Below are 25,968 nucleotides of genomic sequence, written 5' to 3'. Positions count from 1 at the left end.
TGTTCAAACAGCGGACATAAACAACTAATTAGAAATTTTATTGCATAGCTAACACTTGGTCCAAGAATCGTAAAAGAAGGCTGTATACATGGAAGAAGCCTGGAGATACTGACAGGTTTCAGATAGATTGTATAATGGTAAGACAGAGATTTAGGAACCAGGTTTTAAATTGTAAGACATTTCCATGGGCAGATGTGGACTCCGACCACAAATCTATTGGTTATGACCTGTAGATTAAAACTGAAGAAACTGCTAAAAGGTGGGAATTTAAGGAGATGGGACCTGGATAAACTAAAAGAACCAGAGGTTGTAGAGAGTTTCAGGGAAAGCATAAGGGAGCAATTGACAGGAATGAGAGAAATAAATAGAGTAGAAGAAGAATGGGTAGCGTTGAGGGATGAAGTAGTGAATGCAGCAGAGGATTAAGTAGGTAAAAAGACGAGGGCTAGTATAAATCTTTAAGTAACAGAAGAAATATTGAACTTAATTGATGAAAGCAGCAAATATAAAAACTCAGTAAATGAAGCAGGCAGAAGGGAATACAAACGTCTCAAAAATGAGATCGACAGGAAGTGCATAATGGCTAAGCAGGGATGGCTAGAGGACAAATGTAAGGATGTAGAGGCTTATATCACTAGGGGTAAGATAGATACAGCCTACAGAAAAATTAAAGAGACCTTTGGAAATAAGAGAACCACTTGTATGAACATCAAGAGCTCTGATGGGAACCCAGTTCTAAGCAAAGAAGGGAAAGCAGAAAGGTGGAAGGAGTATATACAGGGTCTATACAAGGGCGATGTACTAGACGACAATAGTACGGAAATGGAAGAGGATGTAGATGAAGATAAAACGGGAGATACGATACTGCGTGAAGAGTTTGACAGAGCACTGAAAGACATGAGTCGAAACAAGGCCCCTGGAGTAGACAAGATTCCATTGGAACTATTGACGGCCTTGGGCGAGCCAGTCCTGACAAAACTCCTCCATCTGGTGAGCAAGATGTACGAGACAGGCGAAATATCCTCAGACTTCATGAAGAATATAATAATTCCAATCCCAAACCAAGCAGGTGTTGACGGATGTGACAAATACCGAACAATCAGTTTAATAAGCCACAGCTGGAAAATACTAAGGCGAATTCTTTACAGACGAAAGGAAAAACTAGTAGAAGCCGACCTCGGGGCATATCAGTTTGGATTCCGTAGAAATGATGGAACATGTGAGGCAATACTGACCCTACGACTTATCTTAGACGCTAGATTAAGGAAGAGCAAACCGACGTTTCTAGCATATGTAGACTTAGAGAAAGCTTTTGACAATGTTGACTGGAATATTCTCTTTCAAATTCTGAAGGTGGCAGGGGTAAGATACAGGGAGCGAAAGGCTATTTACAATTTGTACAGAAACCAGATGGCAGTCATATGAGTCGAGGGGCATGAAAGGGAAGCAGTGGTTGGGAAAGGAGTGAGACAGGTTTGTAGCCACTCCCTGATGTTATTCAATCTGGATATGGAGCAAGCAGTGAAGGAAACAAACGAAAAATTCGGAGTAGGTATTAAAATCCATGGAGAAGAAATAAATACTTTGAGGTTCGCCGATTCTGTCAGAGATAGCAAATGACTTGGAAGAGCAGTTGAACGGAATGGATAGTGTCTTGAAAGGAGGATATAAGATGAACATCAGCAAAAGCAGAGCAAGGATAAGGGAATGTAGTCGAATTAAATCGGGTGATGCTGAGGGAATTAGATTAGAAAATGAGACACTTAAAGTAGTAAAGGAGTTTCGTTATTTGGGGAGCAAATTAACTGATGATGGTCGAAGTGGAGAGGATATAAAATGTAGACTGGCAATGGCAAGGAAAGCGTTTCTGAAGAAGAGAAATTTGTTAACATCGAGTATAGAATAAAGTGTGAGGAAGTCATTTCTGAAAGTATTTGTGTGGAGTGTACCCATGTCTGGAACTGAAACATGGACGATAAATAGTTTGGACAAGAAGAGACTAGAAGCTTTCGAAATGTGGTGTTACAGAAGAATGCTGAAGATTAGATGGGTAGATCACATATCTAATGAGGAGGTATTGAATAGGATTGGGCAGAAGAGATGTTTGTGGCACAACGTGACCAGAAGAAGGGATCGGTTGGTAGGACATGTTCTGAGGCATCAAGGTATCACCAATTTAGTATTGGAGGGCAGCGTGGAGGGTAAAAGTCGTAGAGGTAGACGAAGAGATGACTACACTAAGCAGATTCAGAAGGATGTAGGTTGCAGTAGGTACTGGAAGATGAAGAAGCTTGCACAGGATAGAGTAGCATAGAGAGCTTCATCAAGCCAGTCTCGGGACTGAGGATCACAACAACAACAACAACGCAATTACGTTACATTACGACAATGTCCGCCCAATGAACATCACTTTGACTTTATCTTTTCTTCTCTGCTTCATCAAATTAATGCTAATTACAAGATATTCAGCTATTTAACGTGAAAGGGTACAGAACCGCCCGACATTGAAAATAGGTTCCACATTTTTCGTTATTCAAGTTAGAACATCATTTGTTTTTGTAATAATAACGCAGTTTCACTTAATACACCGAACCCGGATACCAGCGTAGTAAAGAAGGACAATTTATTTTTTTAATTAATCACATGTGCACTCCCACAATAATAACCTCTGCATCGAGTTTGGTGAGATCTATGAAATGAATGAATGTATGGTCGTCTGATAACCGCAGATAGTGAATGTGCAATATATGATCATCTTTGAGATGGTACTCTGTCAGCTTTGGTGGATACAAAGAGATGAAATTTACCTGATCCTTGAAATGTGACTGTCCAATACGGTAGCAAGGTGCTCCCCCACCTCAGCAGAGGACAGAGATGACCTGAAGAACGGCCATGTTTCAGCACTCTGGCGCTGGATCTTGTGTTCTTAAGACCTGTCTTAGGTGTGCTTCGTAAAGGCAAAAAAGTGGAGAAAATGGTATGCATGTGAAATACTTAAGAGTAGTTTGGAATAATTATCTCTATTTCAGGAACTTCGAGGGGAGAATTAGAAGACAGGCAGATATTATTAAGGGGATCGTAGTAATCTTCGGAAGTGACCAGTGGTCACAGTGAAACCATGAGTAGCGATAAGATGAAATACTTGCGAGTGTTAGTACTAAGTTGAAATACTCACAAATGCTAAAGTTAAGCTGAATTACTGGCGTTTGTATTATAAGTTGGAAATATTTAAGAAATGGCATGTGCATGACTTGAAATTAGAGTCGAGCACTTCCACGTGGTGAGTATTCTATGAGTCTCAATATGGGTATGAGACAAAGGATAAAGATAAGTGTTTGTCCAAGGTATCAGTTAAGGACTCGCATGTGTGACGAATATGATCTCAGTATTACTTTGCGTGTTATGTTTCCGTGTGACGCTGGATTCAAACTCTAATACTCTGGGAGGGAAGCAAGGTGAGTCAGCCGTCTATCCAGCAACGCAAATTGGTTTGCACTGCACAGGAAGAGGTGCATATATCCTCCAGAGTTCGCAGTAGGAAAGAAAAGTTAGGAAGTGGAGCAGTGTCATATGAAAGTGGGATGAATACTAATTGAAGTGCGAAAGCTGAAAGTGAAGTGATTCTAACGTTGTGGCTATTCTTTGTGGTGTATTATATGTTGCCACTGTGATGTATTTCATGTAATTTAAGTATGTGTGGTTTGCATGGGCGAGTGGCAAGATAGGTTAACAGGCAGTGGGTTATGCATGTTCCTTTTGTACCGCTTGGCCTGGAGGAAATTTTCGTGATGATGGGTGTGAGAGTCGAAGTGTGAGATATAGCAAAAGATCCACCATCCTATACAGAAAGTACACTGTAGCGTTAGATAATTACGAGGCCATAAGATAGAGAATCACCAATGTAAAGCCATGCCCACTGGGTGGAGTTTCTTATGTATAATTGTTGTATAAAATGTAATGGTGAGTTTTAGGTTATCTTTGAATCATAAAATAATTTATTGGAATGAAAAGATAGTGAAAAGAAAAAGAGGGATGGCCTTGTCCTTCGAATACTGTGTAGTCATGATATCCCGAATTTATAATGTGTGCGCTATTCATATTCAGTGCGATGGCTATGTGTTGATCAAAGTTGTTGGGTAAGAGGGAAAAAGTGTATTGCCAGTGTGTAGTGAGCAATCAGAGTTGTCTAAATTACTAATAGTCAGATTTGAGTTATCCGTTTCCGTTGCTTAATATTCTAACAAGAGAATAATTTGTAGCTTAATGCTTAGTACCAGAGTTCATAATCATTCACAGATGTTGCTCGACAAATAAAAATAAACCCATTGCCTTGGTAAACCACTCATCTTGCAGGACTGACTGCTTGATGCCACAGTATGAGTAAGGCATGTGAGTCCTCTGAAGCGAAAACATCTAACAAAAAATAAAATAAATTTTTTACAAGTCTACAGTACTGAATCCATTTTGAGATGTTTGAAAATAGCTATATGCAGCTAACAATCCTCAACTATCGACTACGCATAATACAGAGAAATGAGCTTGCAGTTTCAAATGAATATGTATATTGTGAGAAAATGCACACATTCTAAGGAATTCAAGAGAAATTGTAATATAGAATGACATTTATGTAAAAACGAAAATACTGGGATCAAAACGTAAGAAATGACGTGCTTATAATGCAGATGTATTTGTGTGATGTAATAAGATGTCGAGATTAGACAATAATAAAAATGGTACCTACGCTGAGCAGTACTGAAGAAAGAATATATACTGAATTACGATGTGCATCTAGGTGAAGAGATGTTTTTAAGTAGAAATATTTCTGGAAGGAAACGAGGGATAGAAGATGATATTATTGCAGTAGTGACGATGTATGTGTATGGTTTTATGCATTGTTATATAGAACCATAATAATCTTAATATGAGCATATTTTATTCAGAACTGTGCTCTCCAAGTATGCCTTTCACTCAACATACAACAGAGCTGTTTTGTGACTGACAACTGATCTCTGAACTTTCATAAAATTGCAAGTTTTTAATGCAAATATAATTAACAAGTCACTTTTTTATCATCAGGAATGACAACATTTCTGTAGTCATAATGATACCAGTGAATTTGAGAAAAGCGAAAATAATGTTACCCCTACGATTTTTGTTCCAGGTGAACAAGATATTACTGATACATGACTGACATTAATTGTCCTGATCAGGTTTCCTATTCTAGGAGTGTATACAATAATTAGCTGTTTTGTTGATCACCATACTTATTTCTGATATTATTGTTCATGAGATATTTGGTTGTTACCATTCTTACCAGACACATAAATGTATCCAATTTAAGGAACTGAATCAAATTCTTTTCATTTATCTGAGTTAATTTAAAATGGAGATTAACTGTTTACTTGTTTAAGCAGTTGTATGAGAAGACCCCAGACGTTTACTGATTTCCTTATATCAGATAAGTAATTTTGAATTTGGGACTTGCTCAGAAAATTACCATGTTTCACTGAACAATTCATTTTGGCACTAAAATCTATGTAACTAGTTATCTAACTCCTTTTTACATTGGTTTCCCGTATTTAGGACATGCATTGGAGATGATATTGGTTAACATGCCGATACAAAGCCTAATGGAAAGATTATGCTGGATGGCTCCATGCAGTTTGCTGTGGCACTAAGCTGAGCGGGCTGCTCTGTATTGGATTCAGCATTATTGAAAAATGATTTAGCAGCAATATGTTCTGAGGTGACATATTGAGCAAATGGTGTTACAATATTGGAAGAATGATAAAAGCCAACTTTTAAGGTAATCCAGTCATTTTATATTTGTACCTGTGTAGTTTCTTATCATTAGAATATTGGATATGGTAGAAGTTTGCTGCAGAAGTACTGTAATGAAGCACACGGTCTTGTCTTATACTTGAAGCAACTGTCAAGGAAGGCAATTCCACAAGGGAGAGTTATTATGAAATATTTTGCTAACTTGTCTAGAAAGGAGTAGTTTATAAAAAGATGTTCTGTTGTGATGGCTTAGTAAAGCACAGTTAAATTTGGAGTCTTGTTCTCATATATAAATTATTAAGATTTCTTTCCCATTTTCATTTTTACTTTCACGCTTTTTTTTGCGCACTCGCATTGCATATTGCGAGATGCGTACTGAGTACCGTTCACGAAAATTGATAAGATACCGTCTTGTACTGCACATCGCAACTACAGCAAATAAAATTTAATTTTTTGACGCTCGCATCATTATTCCTAACAGCAGGAATCTTCACAGTTGACTAGACTTCCGTGCGCACAGGTAGGCCAATAAATTTAATTACCATCAAAATTCGTGTCCAGTGTAAGGTGCACTGATCGTCGGAGTGGATTTTTGAAAATAATGTCACTATCAGTTTAGAGGATTAATACCAATAACAGATTTCAGAAAAGTTCTGTCTTGTGAATTTTCAAGTTGTTTTATCAGAGAGTCAGATGCGTTAATATCAGTGTTCATTTGCTGTGTAATTACCATAACATTTCTTGTATAATAATTGTTTGCAAGATTAAAGGTAATGATTAGCAATATTTGGCATTTTAATGTGAATCATCTTGTTTTGCAATCAGATGGCATCTGCAAGTTTCAATGTAAACAGGTTGCTGTCTCACAGACGAATCTTTTGATGTACCAGATCGTCTGGATTTCTCATCGTTTAGCGTGAGCTCCACACATTTCCGTTCAATATTAAATTTTGAAATAGTTCTGTGGCCCTTCACTGAGATTTACATATTTCGATATCAAGTTACGTTTTCTACATATCTGAGATACCAACTGCAATAAAAATTAGTTGTTTATGTCCGCTGTTTGAACAACACCATTGGCTGAAACAGACGAAGGATCTCAATACGTTCACTATATCCAAGTTCCTCAGTATACATAACTTACATTTATGTCTCATGTTATTGTTATCCCATGTGAAAATGCTTTGTGAATTGGCACTCAACTTGTCCTCTCGATAATGGTATAACGCTGAAACAGACCATTTGCGGAAATGAAGATATTTAGTTTAAGTTAGAAAAAAAAAGTGTCTAAAGATGATTCTTCCTAATGTGTCGGTACCGAGGTTTTTGATACCCGTTGGTCGGAAGACTGTTTCCGCAGTCAGTGATCATGACAAAAATATGGTTCAAATGGCTCTGAGCACTATGGGACTTAACATCTGAGGTCATCAGTCCCCTAGAACATACAACTACTTTAACCTAACTAACCTAAGGACAACACACAGGATTCGAACCTGCGATCGAAGCAGTCGTGCGGATCCGGACTGTAGCGCCTAGAACCGCTCGGCCACCGAGGCCGACACAGCTACATCACTCTACGCGAGAAGGTCGTCCTGTACTTTGTTTGTACTTAATGGATCCCTGCATTTTATATTATCATTACGATATCGTCTTTCCCAGGCTTACATTTTCCGCAGGCTGTTCAATAGGCAGGGTTAAGTCTCAGGATTGTGGATTTGCTTTGGCTGGAACCAGTAATAGAATGAACAAAAACGAGCAAAATAGGTTAATGCCCGTAGGAGATGAGATGATTAGAGACAGAGGACAGGTATGGGGACGTAAATTTGACGTGAAATCGTCAATGGAAATACTCAGAATTCGTCTAATCTTTTTCAGAACGTAGAAGACCAGAAGGAATTTCAGTTCCTTCGGAAATGGAGTCTAATGTTCTAGACACATTGAAATATAGCAGGAGTGTAGACTGCAATAAATAACCTACTGAATTACGTACATTACGTCCATAGATGAGAATTAAATACAATAGGAACATGAAATAGGGGAAACGGTGTATTAGCAATGTAGTGGCAAGATCTAACAGTGTATCTTTGTGATATAAATTTCACGTATATTATAGCGACGACGGTACGAGGAGGTAATCTGAGTTTAGAGTAACGTCTTACTTAAACGAAGAGTTGAGAAAATATTGAGGGCCCAGGCGGGAGATGCAGAAAATTTCCGACAAAGCTCGAGCACCCAACAGTGAAGATAAATAGGTGATACATAAAGCAAGAAGAAGCAACTTTTTTAGTGATATCATTAGGGTTCTACAGGGTGATTCCATAATGATGCGAAAGGGTAAATGTATCGGTTTGAGGCATGACAACGTATGTAAACGACTGAGTCGAAAGGTATAACCGAAACTCTTTGTCATACTTATAGTTGTGCAATACGGACACCAGTACTGATGTTTCTATGATTTTATGTAGGAAACTTTCAGGGGTGATACTATGGACTAAAGCAAGAAAAACTGCCCAGTAAACACGGGCTCTAAAAAGCATCCTTTGGGAGGTATGAGCATTCTTTCGTCTTCGGTACTGTGAAGTACATTTCGTCTACTGCTGTCACTTTGGTTTCCATGTTCCTGGAGCAAGTAGTACGGACCACAACAAGGAAAAAATTAGTAAAAGTTAATTTCTCACCAAATATAACGCACAGTACGTTTATGTTGACTATAATCAGGCAGACTCTTACGACAGTTCTGTATGTTCTACATCAATCGTTTCGTATTTGACAAAAATATATTTTTGATCCAGTGATGCACACTGTGTTGCTCTCGTGGAGATAGTTCTCATAACAGAAACCGATAGAAGATAAACATACAAATGTACAGCAAATGGCAGAAATGGTCTATTTTCAAAAGAAAAACTGCCCAGCAAATACAGGCTTTAAAATGCAAACATTAATATCTATGGGCAATTGTTTATCAGAAGCGATGTGTTTCACATTAGCGAAGATGGACAGGTGGTCATAGCTCTTAAGGTACGCGTTTTATGGTTCATGAATAGTAGAAGCTTGATTTCTTGTTTTTATCTGTACTACAACTTCTGAAAGCTGTTTACACTGCGGTCGTAGCAACTACATTAGCAGTACGTACCCTCCACTGAGAAAGTTATCAGAAAACTTTTTTGTTTTAACTTTCGACTGGGGTGTTTCTGGACGAGAATCGATACTCTAACCCTTTCAAATCATTTCTGAAACTTTGTAACATTTTCACAGCGTCATCCTGTGTAACGAAACAATTCTAAACCGAAGTATTCTTTTTTAGGTATGCATTTCGAAGTAAATGTAGTGAAAAATTAGGAGCCTAAGATGCGTATACGATGTGTCATCCATCTAACCATGTCGATGAAAATTCGGCACATGTTAGCTTTCTAGCAACGAAACCACGGAAAATACGCTTGGAGCTACACAGCACCAGTTACTGTTAGGGGCGCCACAGAATTGGGTGATTAACAGTATAGCTGGCAATCTGAAACGATCCGTGTCCACAAAGCAACAATAACACTTTGCAGTTCAGAGAATACACGCTAGCATCACGCAAACAAAGGGCCTCCAAGCAGATTGAGGCCTGCTACAGGGCTCGGAAATCTTTGCACGTGGAGGCCAAAGCGCCGAGCTGTAGGGGACGGACCTGCAGGCCCACGCACGGCAAACAATGGGACGTAATATGTCGTGAACGTGCTGAAAGCTTCAGCAAACATTTGGGCAGCTCGGTAGTGGCACGTTCCGGCGCTCAAACAATGCCGCCCGTTCTCTACGACCCTGCGGAACAATACGCCAGCTAACACGCCGGAAACTTCGAGAGACGACTTGCGCTATCTATAAATACGCGAAAGCATCCGCACCCACGGCTCTCAGAATGAAATGGGGCACGTAGTGTCTACAGGACGGTCACTCTGTCGAATGAAGCGTGTACACCTGCGTATTTGGCTATATTTCAAAACGTTGGTCCATTCAGTGGCAACTACGGTTGGAGAAAGGAGTCCCTATCATATTGTGTGTTAGAAAATAAGTGAGAGAACATTCCGGCGTCAGAGAAACCAACATGATTTCATTTCATGAACTGCACTGTCATCACATCGTATTTCAATCCAGATATATCTATCAATAATTTATAAGATGCACAGTATGCGTAACACCGAACTCTGACACTATATTAGATGTCTGAGTGTCACTATGTTATCATTTTTATTGGCACTGTGAAATAAAAATGTAAATATAATCACATAAACATCTTCCAATAACATAGTACTTGATATTTTTGCAGTAACTCACATTACTATTTTTATATTAAATTATTATTGAAAAAGCTTGATGCAGCAGCATTTTTTAAGGGGAAAGAGGAAACGAAACTGGTCTGTACGGCATTTGTATCGCTATTAAAGGAAAGAAATATCACATTCGGTAATTTTCCTTCCTTACATTTCCACTCACCTACATATTTATTGTCATAGCTAATCCACCAAATACCAACACATATTCTGCATCTGGTAGGTCTGCGCCATACTGGGCACAAACGGATGAGAGTAATTGCCTTAATTCGAGTAAAAGTAGGTTTGTATGGAAACTAGTTCCCTTCACACAGACATGTATATCTTTATGCCAAATCAAAAGTTCACCGCTGGCATATAACTTTCAAGCACCATGAGAGCTGCGTACGACAATAGTCGTACAGGTATGCAAATAATTTAACATTTCAGTGTATCGAGCGAGATTGCGCAGTAGCAGGACTCGCATTCGGAAGGACGACGGTTCAATCCCGCGTCCAGCCATCCTGATATGGATTTTCCGTGATTTCCCTAAATCGCTCCAGACGAATGCCGGGATGATTCCTTTGAAAGGGTACGGCCGACTTCCTTCCCCGTCCTTTCCTAATCTGATAAGACCGATGATCTCCGTATCTGGTCTCCTTCCCCAAACAAACCAACCCAACATTTCAGTGGAAACACTAGAGCAGACAGCAGGAATTCCATCACCATTCTGCTTACAATAAAAGATTATGCTGCTGGTTTCGGTTCAGTAACAGAATTGGAACGGCAGTACGATGTTATCGCACTTCAAACTAATAGATAAGGATAGGTGAAAAAGGGAATTACCTTGTACTGCCTGGAGATAGGTACCTGATAGTTGTTCTCAGTACTCCTTTTACTTGCCTCATAGGTCTTACCGCGTACGAAAGTTGAGGGGTTTTTCCTCTCGTTCATTCCTGTTGTGGACTGAAATATCTTTCTTAGGGCTCACTTAAAGTAACTCTGCACCACATCGTATTAAGAAATTTACATTACAGTAATTGAACCTCATCGGTTCTACAGCTGACCCATATTCAGGCAGACAAATATTAATAGAGAAACATTACCTCCACACTTCACTTGCAAGTGCTACCCTCCTCCCTATGCTAGTACTGTACCACTGTAATCCATTTTGCAGGCACTCACATTATTCTTAGTGTGCTTCCTGGCCGCTGATATCTCTTCCGTCAGCTGAGTGATCCCCTTTGTAGAACGATAATTCTTATCTCAGGATCACTACCCTCTCCTATGGTCACGTCAAGCTTTCGTTCTTCACGGTTCAGATGGTAGCTCACACAATGGGATAACCTGTAAGAAACCCTGATCCACTACAATACGATATATTATTGATCACACTCACGACTGATAATTACATATTGACTACTACTTATTTCTGCCCATCAGATCATCACGTACTGGGCTGCTCTTTACCTCGACTATATTTTGGTGCAATACCTGCAAGACCCTGTGCACAACTGCCATTCGCAAGGGTATCACGTCCCTCTATCTCTCTCTGTCTCTCTCTCTCTGCGTTCCCTGAGTGGGAACGTGCTTGCCTAACATGCATCAGACCCGGGTTCGATTACTGACCAAGTTCGAAATTTTCTCCTCCAGTCGACTACGTGTTGTGTTGTCCTCATCAGCATCCCGTTTTTCATCCACACGCAGGTCGTCCAATGTGACGTCACGTGAAAGAAGACTTGCAAACAGGCGGCCGACATACTCGGGGCCTCTATGCCAACATTACTACACAATCATTTCGTTTCATTTGTCTCTTTCTCTCTCTCTAGGTCGGAACTCTACAAATTCGCCAAATTATAATAACAAATCTAGAAAACACCTATTTAGAGATTAAACAGTAGTCCCAGACTAAAAGAAAACATCTTAAAAATTTAAAATTCAGTCAACAGACAACGAGAGAATCATCTCAACTGGACAACGGCACATTCGTAAACACTAACCTACATGTCATATACTGTTGTGAAAGAACAACAAGAAAGAGTTGTGCGGTAGAAACAAAAGTTGGTACGCGTGTTTCTAAATCTCAAAAACTGCGCCTATTGAAATTTCGCTACTGTCGCCTAAGGGTGGCGCTAGTAGCGCCATTATGACTTTTCAAATCAGATTTCCTTTAAATACACGTAGTAAAAGTGGTGACCACTAGCTACTTTTGAGACTGTAAGTGGAGAGCTGACCTTAGTCAAGAATGCCTATAAGGGGAAAACATGTCATTGCTAGTTGTGCTAGGCTCGTAGAAGAGCTTCTGTGAAGTTTGGAAAGTTGGAGACCAGGTACTGGCGGAAGTAGAGCAGTGAGGACGGGGCGTGAGTCGTGCTTTGGTAGCTCAGATTGTAGAGCACTTGCCTGCCAAAGGCAAAGGTCGCGAGTTAGAGTCTCGGTCATGCACACAGTTTTAAACTGCCATGAATGTTTCATAACAGCGCACACTCCGCTGCAGAGCGAAAATGTCATTCAAGATGCGATTGTCAACACCTCATAAGTTTGAATGATGTCGTATAACAGGGCTACCAGGATTTGGTTCCTTCTGTGATATAGCAGAGAAACGTTGCCACACTGTAACCTCTGTACTTGATTCATGGCAGCGATCGCCACGAGAATGTAGGGTCGCAAGAAGACCGGGCTCCGGACGGCCACATAGCACTACCTAGAGGGAAGGCCATCGTGGTCGGCGAATGGGTCTGTGGCATCGTACTGCATCTTCAGGAGCAAATTTCATTTCAGGAGTAGCTGGCACCACGGTGACACAAGGAAATGTTACTAATCGGTTCTTTCAAAAACAGCTTCAAACCACACGTCGTGTTGCGGGTATTCCACTGCTCCCAAAGAACCGCAATTTGCGACTTCAGTGGTGTCACGTGAAAGTCCTGTTGTGTTTTCTGATGAAAGATGATTATGCCACGATGCTACTGGTGTTATGTGTTGGTTAGAAGGAGGCCAGCTGAGAGCCTGCAACCATCCTGTATACACGATAGACAAACGGAACCTACGCCTGGAGTTATGGTCTGCAGTGCTGTTTCGTATGATAGCAGGAGCACTCCTGTAGTTACCTCACTGGAAAATTTTGAGTCAGCCTGCCGATTGCAATTGATGTGCTGCCGTTCATGGACAACATTCCAGGGTGTGTTTTCCAACAGGACAATCCTTGCCCACAAACCACAGTCGTAAACCAACATGCTCTACGGAGTGCTGACATGTTGTCTCGGCCCATTCCATCATCAGATCTGTCTCCAATCGGGAAAGTATGGGACATCATCGGAAGACAACTAGAGCGTCATCCACAAATAGCATTAACCGTCCTTGTATTGAGCGATCAAGTGCGACAGGCACAGAACACATACTGACATCTGGCACCTGTACAACACAATACATGAACGTTTGCATACTTGCATCAACGTTCTGGCGGTTACAACAGTTATCAATGTACCAACATTTCACATTTGCAATGGCTTATCTCGTGGGTCATTGATCTGTGACATTGCAGTGTTAATCACTTAAATATGTTAGCTAGACAAACATTTCTCCAGAACTTCATTGCTCTATATTTATTGTTTTTTGGAGGGTGCGATCTTTCCACCAGTGTAGCAGAAGTAATTTGCTTTATCTTTGATCGACCTGCACCATGAATAATCGCACCACAATCAACACTGTTTGAGTCAAAATATGGCAAAACTATTTGGATAAACACATTCCAAGCAACACACATGGTCCATTTGACACACTGAAACACATGAAAATCCTGTTAAAAACGCCACGAAAACTTCTTAACACGTAAGACATGGTCATTACATTAAATACGAGAGAAGTTACAAGAATCCTTCTGAACAAAGATTCACCGAACTACCTAGCATAACAAACACGTTAAACCTATTCCCAACGATATTCCACACGAAAAATCCACTGGAAATACGCAAACCATCTCATACATCAAAACATATGTAAGATCTATGACACAAAATTTTTGGCTCATCAAAATACAAGTTAAACCCGTTCACTCAAACTTTGAAACCACCTGGCAGTTAATATATCCAAATGTGCGACACACATCGAACCGTATGAAAAATCTATTGCACTAACGTGTCACATCAAAACACACGTTAAAATCTATACAAACAAATTCGTAAACTAACTGGTCCACAATATATGTACGAAGTGCCTGAGAGATGAGTATACACGACAGACTTTGTTAAATAAACACTACTTGGCACTCAAACATTACACTAATACTATCAACATATAAAAAGTGATTTAACTGACACATACTCTAAATAATCCTCGGTGAATCCACAACGACAGAAAATATGTCAGCAACACACGGATTGACACTGAGGTCTACGCTGTACTCGGCGTAAAACCTCTTGTTTATACTTCTCTTTTCCCCATTTGTATGCTGTACGTGTAGCACCATATTACCCGAAATATGCTGCAGTGCGAGTGGAGAATCTCTCACAACCGTAAGCAAGGCTAATACTAGGTGTTCTTCCGCCCTAGGACGTCCCCTCTTTTCTATAACCATTGGGCTCCACCATAACCCACCCCCTCCACCATCACCTATATCTAACGGCATAACAATGCCAATCCACCATCATATACTTAATCATCAAATTATGGCCACCAGATGTCCTCATTTTCTGGAGACAGTCCTCAGTCTCTATGATTTCACTCCATTCCTTTAAAGCTGATTGAGGACAATAGATGTAATTTTCTTACTTTTTGATCTCAATTTTGGAAATTTCCCAAAATAACTGAATCAGGAGGAGTGTGCTGAAAATTTTCGACTTCAACTCAGCTCAATATACCACGCGCAACCAAATGTGGCTGGAATTACTTAATCTGTTTCATTGCGGGAATGTTTGTTTTCCTTTTGTACTCAGCAGTGGCTGCTTTAGTTTTGAGGTAGGTAGAGGCAATGTATTTACTTTCATCAAAGTCCATGAAGACTTAATAAGAAACTATTCCTGATGCTTTTAAAAACAAATTAGTGTTTTAATTTTTACTACTTTTCATTTTTCTCGTCATTTGTTCAACCTATTCATTCTCTGATTTGAAATCAGTTTTTTTTGCCCTGTGTCTCCACTAAAATTTTCCGCCATTGGCGTCCGCTAAGTTTTGCCTAGTTGTAGAAATCCTTCTTACAGTAAGGTAGCCCTTAGTTTCAAACCAAATTTTATTTCCTTATATTCCAGATTAACAGTTTATACCACGTCTGCAAATGTCAGTAGCTTACAATGAAGTCAGGAAACAGTGTAGGAAGCGTAACAGCGGATAAGATTACGGTTCCGACGCTGGATGAAGGAGTCACTGGAACACCAGGCACTGCCGGCAGACTGTGTGGTGAGGCGCTCTGGTTAGCAGTGAGAGAGACCTTTACGCCAGTGCAAGATTCGTAGGGAAACTGCAGACATTCTGATTCTAAGTAAGTGATTTTATTTAATAAATATTTGCTAGTGAAAGCCACTTTTTCCCTGCAGATATCAGGAGAAGACTATTGGCTTGAGACACATTCTTACAATAACATAACGACGCATTTCAATAAGAAAATGAACAGTGTTTAACATAACTAAGTTTTATGAACAGTTACGATGTTTCATAAACTGTAAGTACCTGTTATAGACAGCACGGCATAGTCGCCAGTTGATAATAGTATCCTTCTCGATCTAGTTCTGTCGTAAGACAATGTCGTCAGGCTATAGCTAGTGTTGAGTTAAAAGTGATGGACTGTTTCATTATTGTAAGATAACGGTGTTTTCGTAAATAAACACATCATACAGACATCCAAGAACATCATGTCAATATACTTTGCCGCTTTCATCACATAGAAACTACGGGATATAAAACCTGATGGTTCTAATATTGCTTCTGCGAGGAATATCAGCTATCAGACATTTGAGACGAAAATAGGTAGGAGACAATCCTAGGACGGGGTGTCTCAAGCTCCGTAAGTTCCGGATGGATAAGCACAGCCAGTCATTCTGTACACGTCTTATACCATCCGACACGGACCCACTAACTAAACTGAGACTCTTCTGGAAATTTAGTAAGAAGTGTGTATCTGTGTGTGTGTCAGTGGGAGGGCGAGGGGAGGAAATCGTAATTAATCAATTCGCAGATTTCTAGCCATTCAAAGCCTTCCCTTCTGTCGTTAGCGACATCACAATTAGCGATATAGCACTGCCCCATTCTTATCGGATGGAAGCAAACAACACATTTTAGCTTTCAGCAATGGCATGATACCTTTGAAACCCCTACGTCTTACAGGTGCAATATTCATGGAAACACACACAGTCTCGGCACAAGTAGTTACGGCAATAACAAGCTCATTCATTGCTGAAACTTCATACACTCCCTTAACAAATAATTCACGTTTCCTTCTAGAAAATTATTCTAATATACGTTCTCTTCTGACTTTGTCGTACTTGTTACTACGAAGTCAGCAGATAAGTATACAGCCGGCCGCTGTGGCCGTGCGGTTCTAGGCGCTTGTCTGGAACCGCGTGTCCGCTACTGTCGCAGGTTCGAATCCTGCCTCGGGCATGGATGTGTGTGATGTCCTTAGGTTAGTTAGGTTTAAGTAGTTCTAAGTTCTAGGGGACTGATGACTAAAGATGTTACGTCCCATAGTGCTCAGAGCCATTTAGATAAGTCTACAGATTATTCTGGAACATCTGCTACAACATCCATACTACTAATACTGGTGACCAAAGCGCCCCATGAGCTCCGGTCGTTCTTTACTGATCCTCACCTGTATTAAATTTAGCGCCTGTATTATTATTTTCTGGCAACAAAATCATGCTGGTTGTTGAAGTCATTGCATTTATTTCCTGACGCGCTTTTGTGTTTTCTGGAGCATCTCTTGGAGTCGTCACTGTACGTGTGATACACTACCGATCTGCTAACCCTTAACGTCTCTGCACCCATGGTTTAAGACGCTCCCCGCAACTTTTGACCTTGGCCAAACTCAACCACACATTATTTTACATTAGTTTCCAATCCCACGGGCTTAGACAACGCATTTTGTGCCTCTCTGCCCCTGCACGTCAGTCCTCAGCCAGTGCCGAACCCAATGGTCTTGCTTAGCTTTGTGCTTCAGACGTCGCTCGTCCCTCCTATTGCTCTCAATATAGGGGTTAAGTTTCGTGTTTTACACCTCGATTCTTTTTCTTGATTTTACGCCCTATGCTTATACCTCATTGCTTTTCTTCCGGAATTGCTGTAATACACTCCTGGAAATTGAAATACGAACACCGTGAATTCATTGTCCCAGGAAGGAGAAACTTTATTGACACATTCCTGGGGTCAGATACATCACATGATCACACTGACAGAACCACAGGCACATCGACACAGGCAACAGAGCATGCACAATGTCGGCACTAGTACAGTGTATATCCACCTTTCGCAGCAATGCAGGCTGCTATTCTCCCATGGAGACGATCGCAGAGATGCTGGATGTAGTCCTGTGGAACGGCTTGCCATACCATTTCCACCTGGCGTCTCAGTTGGACCAGCGTTCGTGCTGGACGTGCAGACCACATGAGACGACGCTTCATCCAGTCCCAAACATGCTCAATGGGGAACAGATCCGGAGACTTTGCTGGCCAGGGTAGTTGACTTACACCTTCTAGAGTACGTTGGGTGGATCGGGATACATGCGGACGTGCATTGTCCTGTTGGAACAGCAAGTTCCCTTGCCGGTCTAGGAATGGTAGAACGATGGGTTCGATGACGGTTTGGATGTACCGTGCACTATTCAGTGTCCCCTCGACGATCACCAGAGGTGTACGGCCAGTGTAGGAGATCGCTCCCCACACCATGATGCCGGGTGTTGGCCCTGTGTGCCTCGGTCGTATGCAGTCCTGATTGTGGCGCTCACCTGCAAGGCGCCAAACACGCATACGACCATCATTGGCACCAAGGCAGAAGTGACTCTCATCGCTGAAGACGACACGTCTCCATTCGTCGCTCCATCACGCCTGTCGCGACACCACTGGAGGCGGGCTGTACGATGTTGGGGCGTGAGCGGAAGACGGCCTAACGGTGTGCGGGACCGTAGCCCAGCTTCATGGAGACGGTTGCGAATGGTCCTCGCCGATACCCCAGGAGCAACAGTGTCCCTAATTTGCTGGGAAGTGGCGGTGCGGTCCCCTACGGCACTGCATAGGATCCTACGGTCTTGGCGTGCATCCGTGCGTCGCTGCGGTCCGGTCCCAGGTCGACGGGCACGTGCACCTTCCGCCGACCACTGGCGACAACATCGATGTACCGTGGAAACCTCACGCCCCACGTGTTGAGCAATTCGGCGGTACGTCCACCCGGCCTCCCGCATGCCCACTATACGCCCTCGCTCAAAGTCCGTCAACTGCACATACGGTTCACGTCCACGCTGTCGCGGCATGCTACCAGTGTTAAAGACTGCGATGGAGCTCCGTATGCCACGGCAAACTGTCTGACACTGACGGCGGCGGTGCACAAATGCTGCGCAGCTAGCGCCATTCGACGGCCAACACCGCGGTTCCTGGTGTGTCCGCTGTGCCGTGCGTGTGATCATTGCTTGTACAGCCCTCTCGCAGTGTCCGGAGCAAGTATGGTGGGTCTGACACACCGGTGTCAATGTGTTCTTTTTTCCATTTCCAGGAGTGTATGAGCGTATGAAATGCAATAAAATCGAAACCAGAAGGGGCCTGTACTACTGTTGTAAATATATTTTGCGTGTTCTGGCAATGCCATTCTCGTGGTAATGAATGTCTTTCCCCTTTTTCTTTCCTTTGAAGCTCTTGGCTCTGAGCACTATGGGACTTGCATTCTGCACTTTTCAAACTGAACTGACATTATACCTAATTCTGATTCCTTTCTTTCTCAAAACAGTGTCGAAAACACTAACAGGAAAGGAAATGTCTCTTGATACTGACAATGAACCCGACCATTTGTTAATTACGATTCACAAATCATGTACTATTTCGTGTGAAATAAATTAAGAACTTTTAGAACACAATGCAGATATTATGATGCCAGAAGAGCGAAGTTCTTTGAAGTATAAAAATGGCAAGGTTCCTGAAAGAGAAAATAAGAGAATAAATATTTCCTATGTGATCCTTTCTTAAAGTTTCGCCATGAATACAAGAATTCTGAAAAGGTCGCCAGTTTAATCCAGAACGTCACTGTACATGGTGCCACTGATCTGAATCGAGTGAACCTGCTTGATGCACTTATTGTCCACCTACAACCCAGATGCATTTAATGAACTGTGCACAAGGAAAGGAGAAGGAGAGCGGATGGTACTAACAAGTAAGAAGAGAATGTGGTTCTTGCTGAAGTAATTGGTACTAAGTGGGATCTAGTCGTCCATATGAAGTGCAAAAATGGTAACTGTGTGCAGTACAAACGTTGTAATAAGTAGCTCATACACACACTGGAGATGACAAAATTATAACACGAACTCCATAGAGTTGGCAGAAACTTAGCATTAGAAGCCACAGGAATGGCAAGATGATAGTCTGGTAACTAACTCAAGACTTCACTCAAGCAAATCAAATACACGGTTACTTTGAACATTATGACTGTGTCGTTCAGGTGGTGCTTGGAACATACATGCAAGAACCTAGATAACTTTGCATTGGTCAGGCCATCGTCTGTCAAAGCATGCTTTAGAACGAGAGCTTCTGGGTCAAACTGAAAATGCGCCAATTCCTGCCTCATTAGTAGCGTATCACTTCGCTTTGCCGCCAGAACTTACAAAGACGAGATTTGACACCTCAGTAACTGCAGACAGCATGTATGCCGCATAAGCTGCTATGGCCCTTGCAGAGGATTAATTTGGCGACTCAGACCCCGAACAAGAGTCGACCAAGAATCCTTATTGCTTAACGTCCCTGCCTAGAGTCAAGTTAAAACGATGTTCCTCTGAGCTGTTTGCAGAAAAGACTGGCTAATTTTCTTAATGCCCAATCACATTGAATGACAGAAACGCTGCCGATGACAGGCCTAATATTTCACTTCTCCCTGTCCCTTCCGAAAAGTTTGTTGTTACACGAGCCCATCACATAATCTTTGGAATTAAACAATTTTACAATATGTAACTCTTCAAGGTTTGCCTGTGAGAATGATGTAAATAATCTTCACTTTGTACGAATTCGACAGTATTTCCTCGGAGCAACTGACCGACATATTGAGGTGGTTCAACCTTGCTGGTGGCTAGGAACGACTGACCTACGTACCCATCTAGCTACCAGCAAGGTCGATACCCCTGAAGATGTCGGACAGTTGCTCCCAGGAAATATTGTGAAATTTGCACAACGTGATCCAGCGGCAGAACCATGCAGACTATTTACAAATTTACATATTTATCTGCCTAGCAAACGGTGGCAGCCCATACCAATATGAAATCAGTTCAGTTACCGACCCTCTGAAGCAAGATGACAGTTACCCTTTAAGAATTAACTGTGAGGACATCGCCCAATTTCGAGATCTAAAATTCCTGCTTTCATTGAACTGTAAGTATCGAGTCCACGTAGGCAGAGATGGGGAACAGGAGCAGCCGAACGACTGAAAACTTTCCACAGGCCCCGTAAAATCTTATCTACGGACGAAACAGTGACATAGAAACTCGTATGGCATCAGGATTGCTCATCGTTCCGGTCCCCGCTGAGACATGATCAAAATTCCCAGCCAGACCTATTGTATTAGTGTCTGCCCACTTAAGGCCTCTGGAATATTGTATCTGCAATTGGCACCCTATGGGCAGGAACTTAATGACACAGTCAGTGCTCGGCAATGCCCCCAAAACAGGGACGCTGGAACATTACACACCAAGATGACGTCCTCAGTGTGAGGGTTCCCAGGTTATCCACTGTACTAGTCGCACGGTTATCTAAGTGACGTATGCCAGCGATTCCTTACACTCTCTCCATAGATACACCTTCTCACCCTCGCTCAGTTGAATGCCAAGCCAGAACTCAAAGAAAACTCCAATCGGCCCCGCGTTCAAATCAACGGATAACAACCTCAACAATCAACATGCAAGATTCTATCACATACCAACACCAAGAGTGTACTAATACAAACGACAAAAATCTCTCGATTGAATAACTAGTAATGTAAATGAGATTGAAGCCGCCCAAACATTTCGTCCCGCAAAAGGAGCAGTTTCCCGGGTGGATGCATCACTTTCTCTCATGCCAATAAAACGCCCTCTTTCAAGCTCACTGACGGTACGGCTCGCGCATTCGTATGCGAAGCTTCGTGCACGTTTGCAGGAGTCAAAGTGATGCATTACCTTACGCTTATAGCGACAACGAGAGCCGCAGACATATTTTACCGATAAACGATGTTGCACCACGATATCAGTGTTGGCCTTGAATCAACGGGCCGTCATGGTTCAAATGCTTATCGCTTCTGCAGAACATATTATGTACATGACCTGTGAATATGAAAGTTCAAGCTGTTCTATATTTTTCTGGACATGGGTGTACTTTGAATAAGTACACCAACTTCATGAATTAACATGTAGGTATGATTACTTATAAAGAATTTAAATATACCGTTTCTGAAGAGTCCCTGCAAGCATGCTCATGTTACGTAACTAGGAATGACAATGATGAAGCTACCAGTTACAAAAGTGAAAACACATAGCAGTAGAAATTGAGATGTCAAAAGCACTTTACCTTTAGAGGCAGTTTCAGGAAATGAAACGATGCCCGCTGTCACAGCAGAGCTACGTGGAAACTGAAATGACAAATTCAGCCTCTGCTGAGTAGAATGCTAATAACTGGTAACATCCATGGCATGAGGCTAATTCCACGACTAAACGTAAACGAGCGTGGAATGTCAATTCGTTTCATTTATGCATGCTGCACTGAATAAACGTTTAATTAAATCAAGTAATTTACCAGTGAATTTTAATGGTTTCTACTTCAGGTGGAAAATTGCAACAGAGACACAGTGGCGTTCGCATGCTCCACACACATTCTGCCAGCAAATAGTGTAGAGGCAAAGGCTAACTGCTGGAACGAATCACAGTCTTCTGAATTTTCTGCTTTTAATTAGTACCCGGTCTCTGACTAAAGATATGATACGAGAAACGACGAGTATACAGGGAAAGACAGAGAGGTGTAATATCTGCACGCCACAAGGATGCTGAATAATGCTTCACAGCCCTCAGAGAATTTCATAAAGGGTAAAGTACGGGCAAGTATTCAAGATAACGGCTGTATCGTATGTGTCAGACATGGCCGACATTTCAGCAAACACATCGAGTTCTCATCATGAGGGTAGCCGATGCCCTTTCTTCTTTTTTAGTCTTTCATTCTCTACTCGTGACTAAGTGCAAATTGCGACGAGTAGAACCGAGCGCACACTGTAATCTTTGTCAAACGATTTTACAGACTATTCAGAAACAATATTCCAGTTCTACCTTGCTTGTAGCGTTGTATGTCACCTTCGTGATAAAGCGCCCATCATCTCCCTAATAGTCATACTAACTGTGATATACAAATTTTAGCAAGACGCTACGCAAATTTGGAAAAGTTTGCAATGAAAAATTGGGTCGCCATGATTTTGCGTTTGGTGCGTATTACACCCTATGACGCTGATTAAGAAATTTAGCTAACATGTTAGCTATACATTTCCAGGGTCAGATGTGGACTCTGACCATATTCTATTGCTTATGAATTGTAGATTAAAACTGAAGAAACTGCAAAAAGGTGGGAATTTAAGGAGATGGGACATCGACAAACTGAGTAAACCATAGGTTGTCCAGAGCTTCAGGGAGAGCATCAGGCAACAATTGACAGAAATGGGGGAAAGAAATACAGTAGAAGAAGAATGGGTAGCTTTGAGGAATGAAGTAGGGAAGACAGCTGAGGATAAAGTAGGTAAAAAGACAAAGGCTGCTAGAAATCCTTGGGTAACAGAAGATATATTGAAGTTAATTGATGAGAGGCGAAAATATAAAAATGCAGTAAATGAAGGAGCCAAAAAGGAATAAAAACGTCTCACGAATGACATCGACAGGAAGTGCAAAATGGCTAAGCAGGGATGGCTAGAGGAAAAATGTAAGGATGTAGAGGCTTATCCCGCTAGGGGTAAGACAGATACTGAGTACAGGAAAATTAAAGAGACCTTTGGAGAAAAGAGAACCACTTGCATGAATATCAAGATCCCAGATGGAAACCCAGTTCCAAGCAAAGAAGGGAAAGCAGAAAGGTGAAAGGAGTATATAGAGGGTCTATACAAGGGCAATGTACTTGAGGACAATATTATGGAAATGGAAGAGGATATAGATAAAGATGAAATGGGAGATATGATACTGCGTGAAGAGTTTGACAGTGCACTGGAAGATCTGAGTCCAAAGAAGGCTCCGGGAGTAGACAATATTCCATTAGAACTACTGACAGCCTTGGGAGAGCCAGTCGAGACAAAACTATACCATCTGGTGAGCAAGATATATGAGACAGGCGAAATACCATCAGACTTCAAGAAGAATATAATAATTCCAATCCCAAGGAAATCAGGTGTTGACAGATGTGAAAATTACCGAACTATCAGTTTAATAAGTCGCGGCTGCAAAATACTAATGCGAATTACTTACAGGCAAATGGAAAAACTAGTAGAAGCCGACCTCGGGGAAGATCAGTTTGGATTCCGTAGAAATATTGGAATACGTGAGGCAATACTGACCCTAAGACTTATCTTAGAAGAAAGATTAAGAAAAGGCAAACCTACTTTTCTAGCGTTTGTAGACTTGGAGAAAGCTTTTGACAATGTTCAAATTCTGAAGGTGTAAGGGGTAAAATACAGGGAACGAAAGGCTATTTGCAAAATGTACAGAAACCAGATGGATGTTATGTGAGTCGAGGGGCATGAAAGGGAAGCAGTGGTTGGGAAGGGAGTGAGACAGGGTTGTAGCCGATGTTATTCTGTCTGTATATTGAGCAAGTAGTAAAAGAAATACAAGAAAAATTCGGAGTAGGTATGAAAAGCCATGGAGAAGGAATAAATACCTTGAGGTTTGCCGATGACATTGTAATTCTGTCAGAGATAGCAAAGGACTTGGAAGTGCAGTTGAACGGAATGGACAGTGTCATGAAAGGCGGGTGAACATCAACAAAAGCAAAGGGAGGATAATGGAATGTAGTCGAATTATGTTGGGTGATGCTGAGGGAATTATATTAGGAAATGATACACTTAAAGTAGTAACGGAGTTTTGCTCTCTGGGGAGCAAAATAACTGATAATGGTCGAAGTAGAGAGGATATGAAATGTAGACTGTCAATGGCAAGGAAAGCATTTCTGAAGAAGAGAAATTTGTTGGCATCGAGTATAGATTTAAATCTCAGGAACTCGTTTCAGAAAGTATTTGTTTTGAGTGTAGTCATGTATTGAAGTGAAACATGGACGATAACTAGTTTGAAGAAGAAGAGATTAGAAGCTTTCGAAATGTGGCGCTACAGAAAAATGCTGAAGATTAGATGGATAGATCATATAACTAATGAGGAGATATTGAATAGGATTGGGGAGAAGAGATGTTTGTGGCACAAGTTGACTAGAAGAAGGTATCGGTTGGTAGGACATGTTCCGAGGCATCAAGGTATCACCAATTTAGTATTGGAGGGCAGCGTGGAGGGAAAAAATTCGTAGAGGGAGACCACGAGATGAATACACTAAGCAGATTCAGAAGGATGAAGGTTGCAGTAGTTACCCGGGAGACGAAGAAGCTTGCACAGGATAGAGTAGCATGGAGAGCTTCATCAAACCAGTCTCAGGACTGAAGACCACAACAACAACAAAGTTGAATTTTTGTTTTGACTTGAAAGGAGGTCTCTCTCTGCCTCCGATCTCGAGAAAATGGATCCTATGTAGCATGCCCACTTCTGATCTCACGCCTGCGAGAATGAAGTACCCCCAACATCTATCACATCTCCTAAGCCGCACGAGACATCGAAACAAAAGTACGGCGAATGATAGCAAACAAGAAGGCGAGTATTTTGCCAATTCATAAACACAGGGAACTTTCTTATCTATAGCGATTGATTAGTACTTGATCTTCCCTCTTTATATTTTTCATTCCAATGACTGTAATTTTTAAGAGATATCGACAGATCGCGAAACAAGAGTTTCCTAGTATGAAAATAAACATGAAATTTCTTCTCTTCTGTTACTGCAAACCGGCACTATGAGGTTTTTCGTAAGCTATTGAGCTCCGTGATTGCCAATTACTTGTTTACTGAGGAACTCTGTTACATAATTCTGTCACAATAGCTGCTGTGAGATGAGTTTGTGCATATTGCACTGTGTTTTGAAAAGGAAGTACAAATAACGGTGTCAACCAGAGAAATGTGGCATTTACTCGTAAATGATGACGCTTCTTCGAATGATAAAGTGTTAACAACTAACACATAATTTAATTGCCAATTCTGTTGGAATTTTGGTTTCATCCCCGTAACCCATCATATTTTAAATACTGAGCGACTGGAATGGAAAATTAGCAAAATATTTTATTCCTTCTCTTGATCTGAGCTGTATTGAAATAATGACGTCCGTTCCTTCAGGCGCCAGCCGGAGTGGCCGAGCGGTTCTCGGCGCTACAGTCTGGAACCGCGCTACCACTACGGTCACAGGTTAGAATCCTGCCTCGGGCTTGGATGTATGTGATGTCCCTAGGTTAGTTAGGTTTAAGTAGTTCTAAGTTGTAGGTGGCTGATGACCTCAGAAGTTAAGTCCCATAGTGCTCAGAGCCATTTGAACCATTTCGTTCCTTCTGGCGGAATGTTAGGTACGTGCCGGATCCTGGTTACTCACCTACGGCTTGCCACAATGTGTGATCTCGAATAAAATAGTTGTTATTG

Source organism: Schistocerca gregaria, chromosome 1 (assembly GCF_023897955.1).
Source record: "Schistocerca gregaria isolate iqSchGreg1 chromosome 1, iqSchGreg1.2, whole genome shotgun sequence".
NCBI lineage: Eukaryota > Metazoa > Arthropoda > Insecta > Orthoptera > Acrididae > Schistocerca > Schistocerca gregaria.
Note: the sequence above shows the minus strand (reverse complement) of the source record.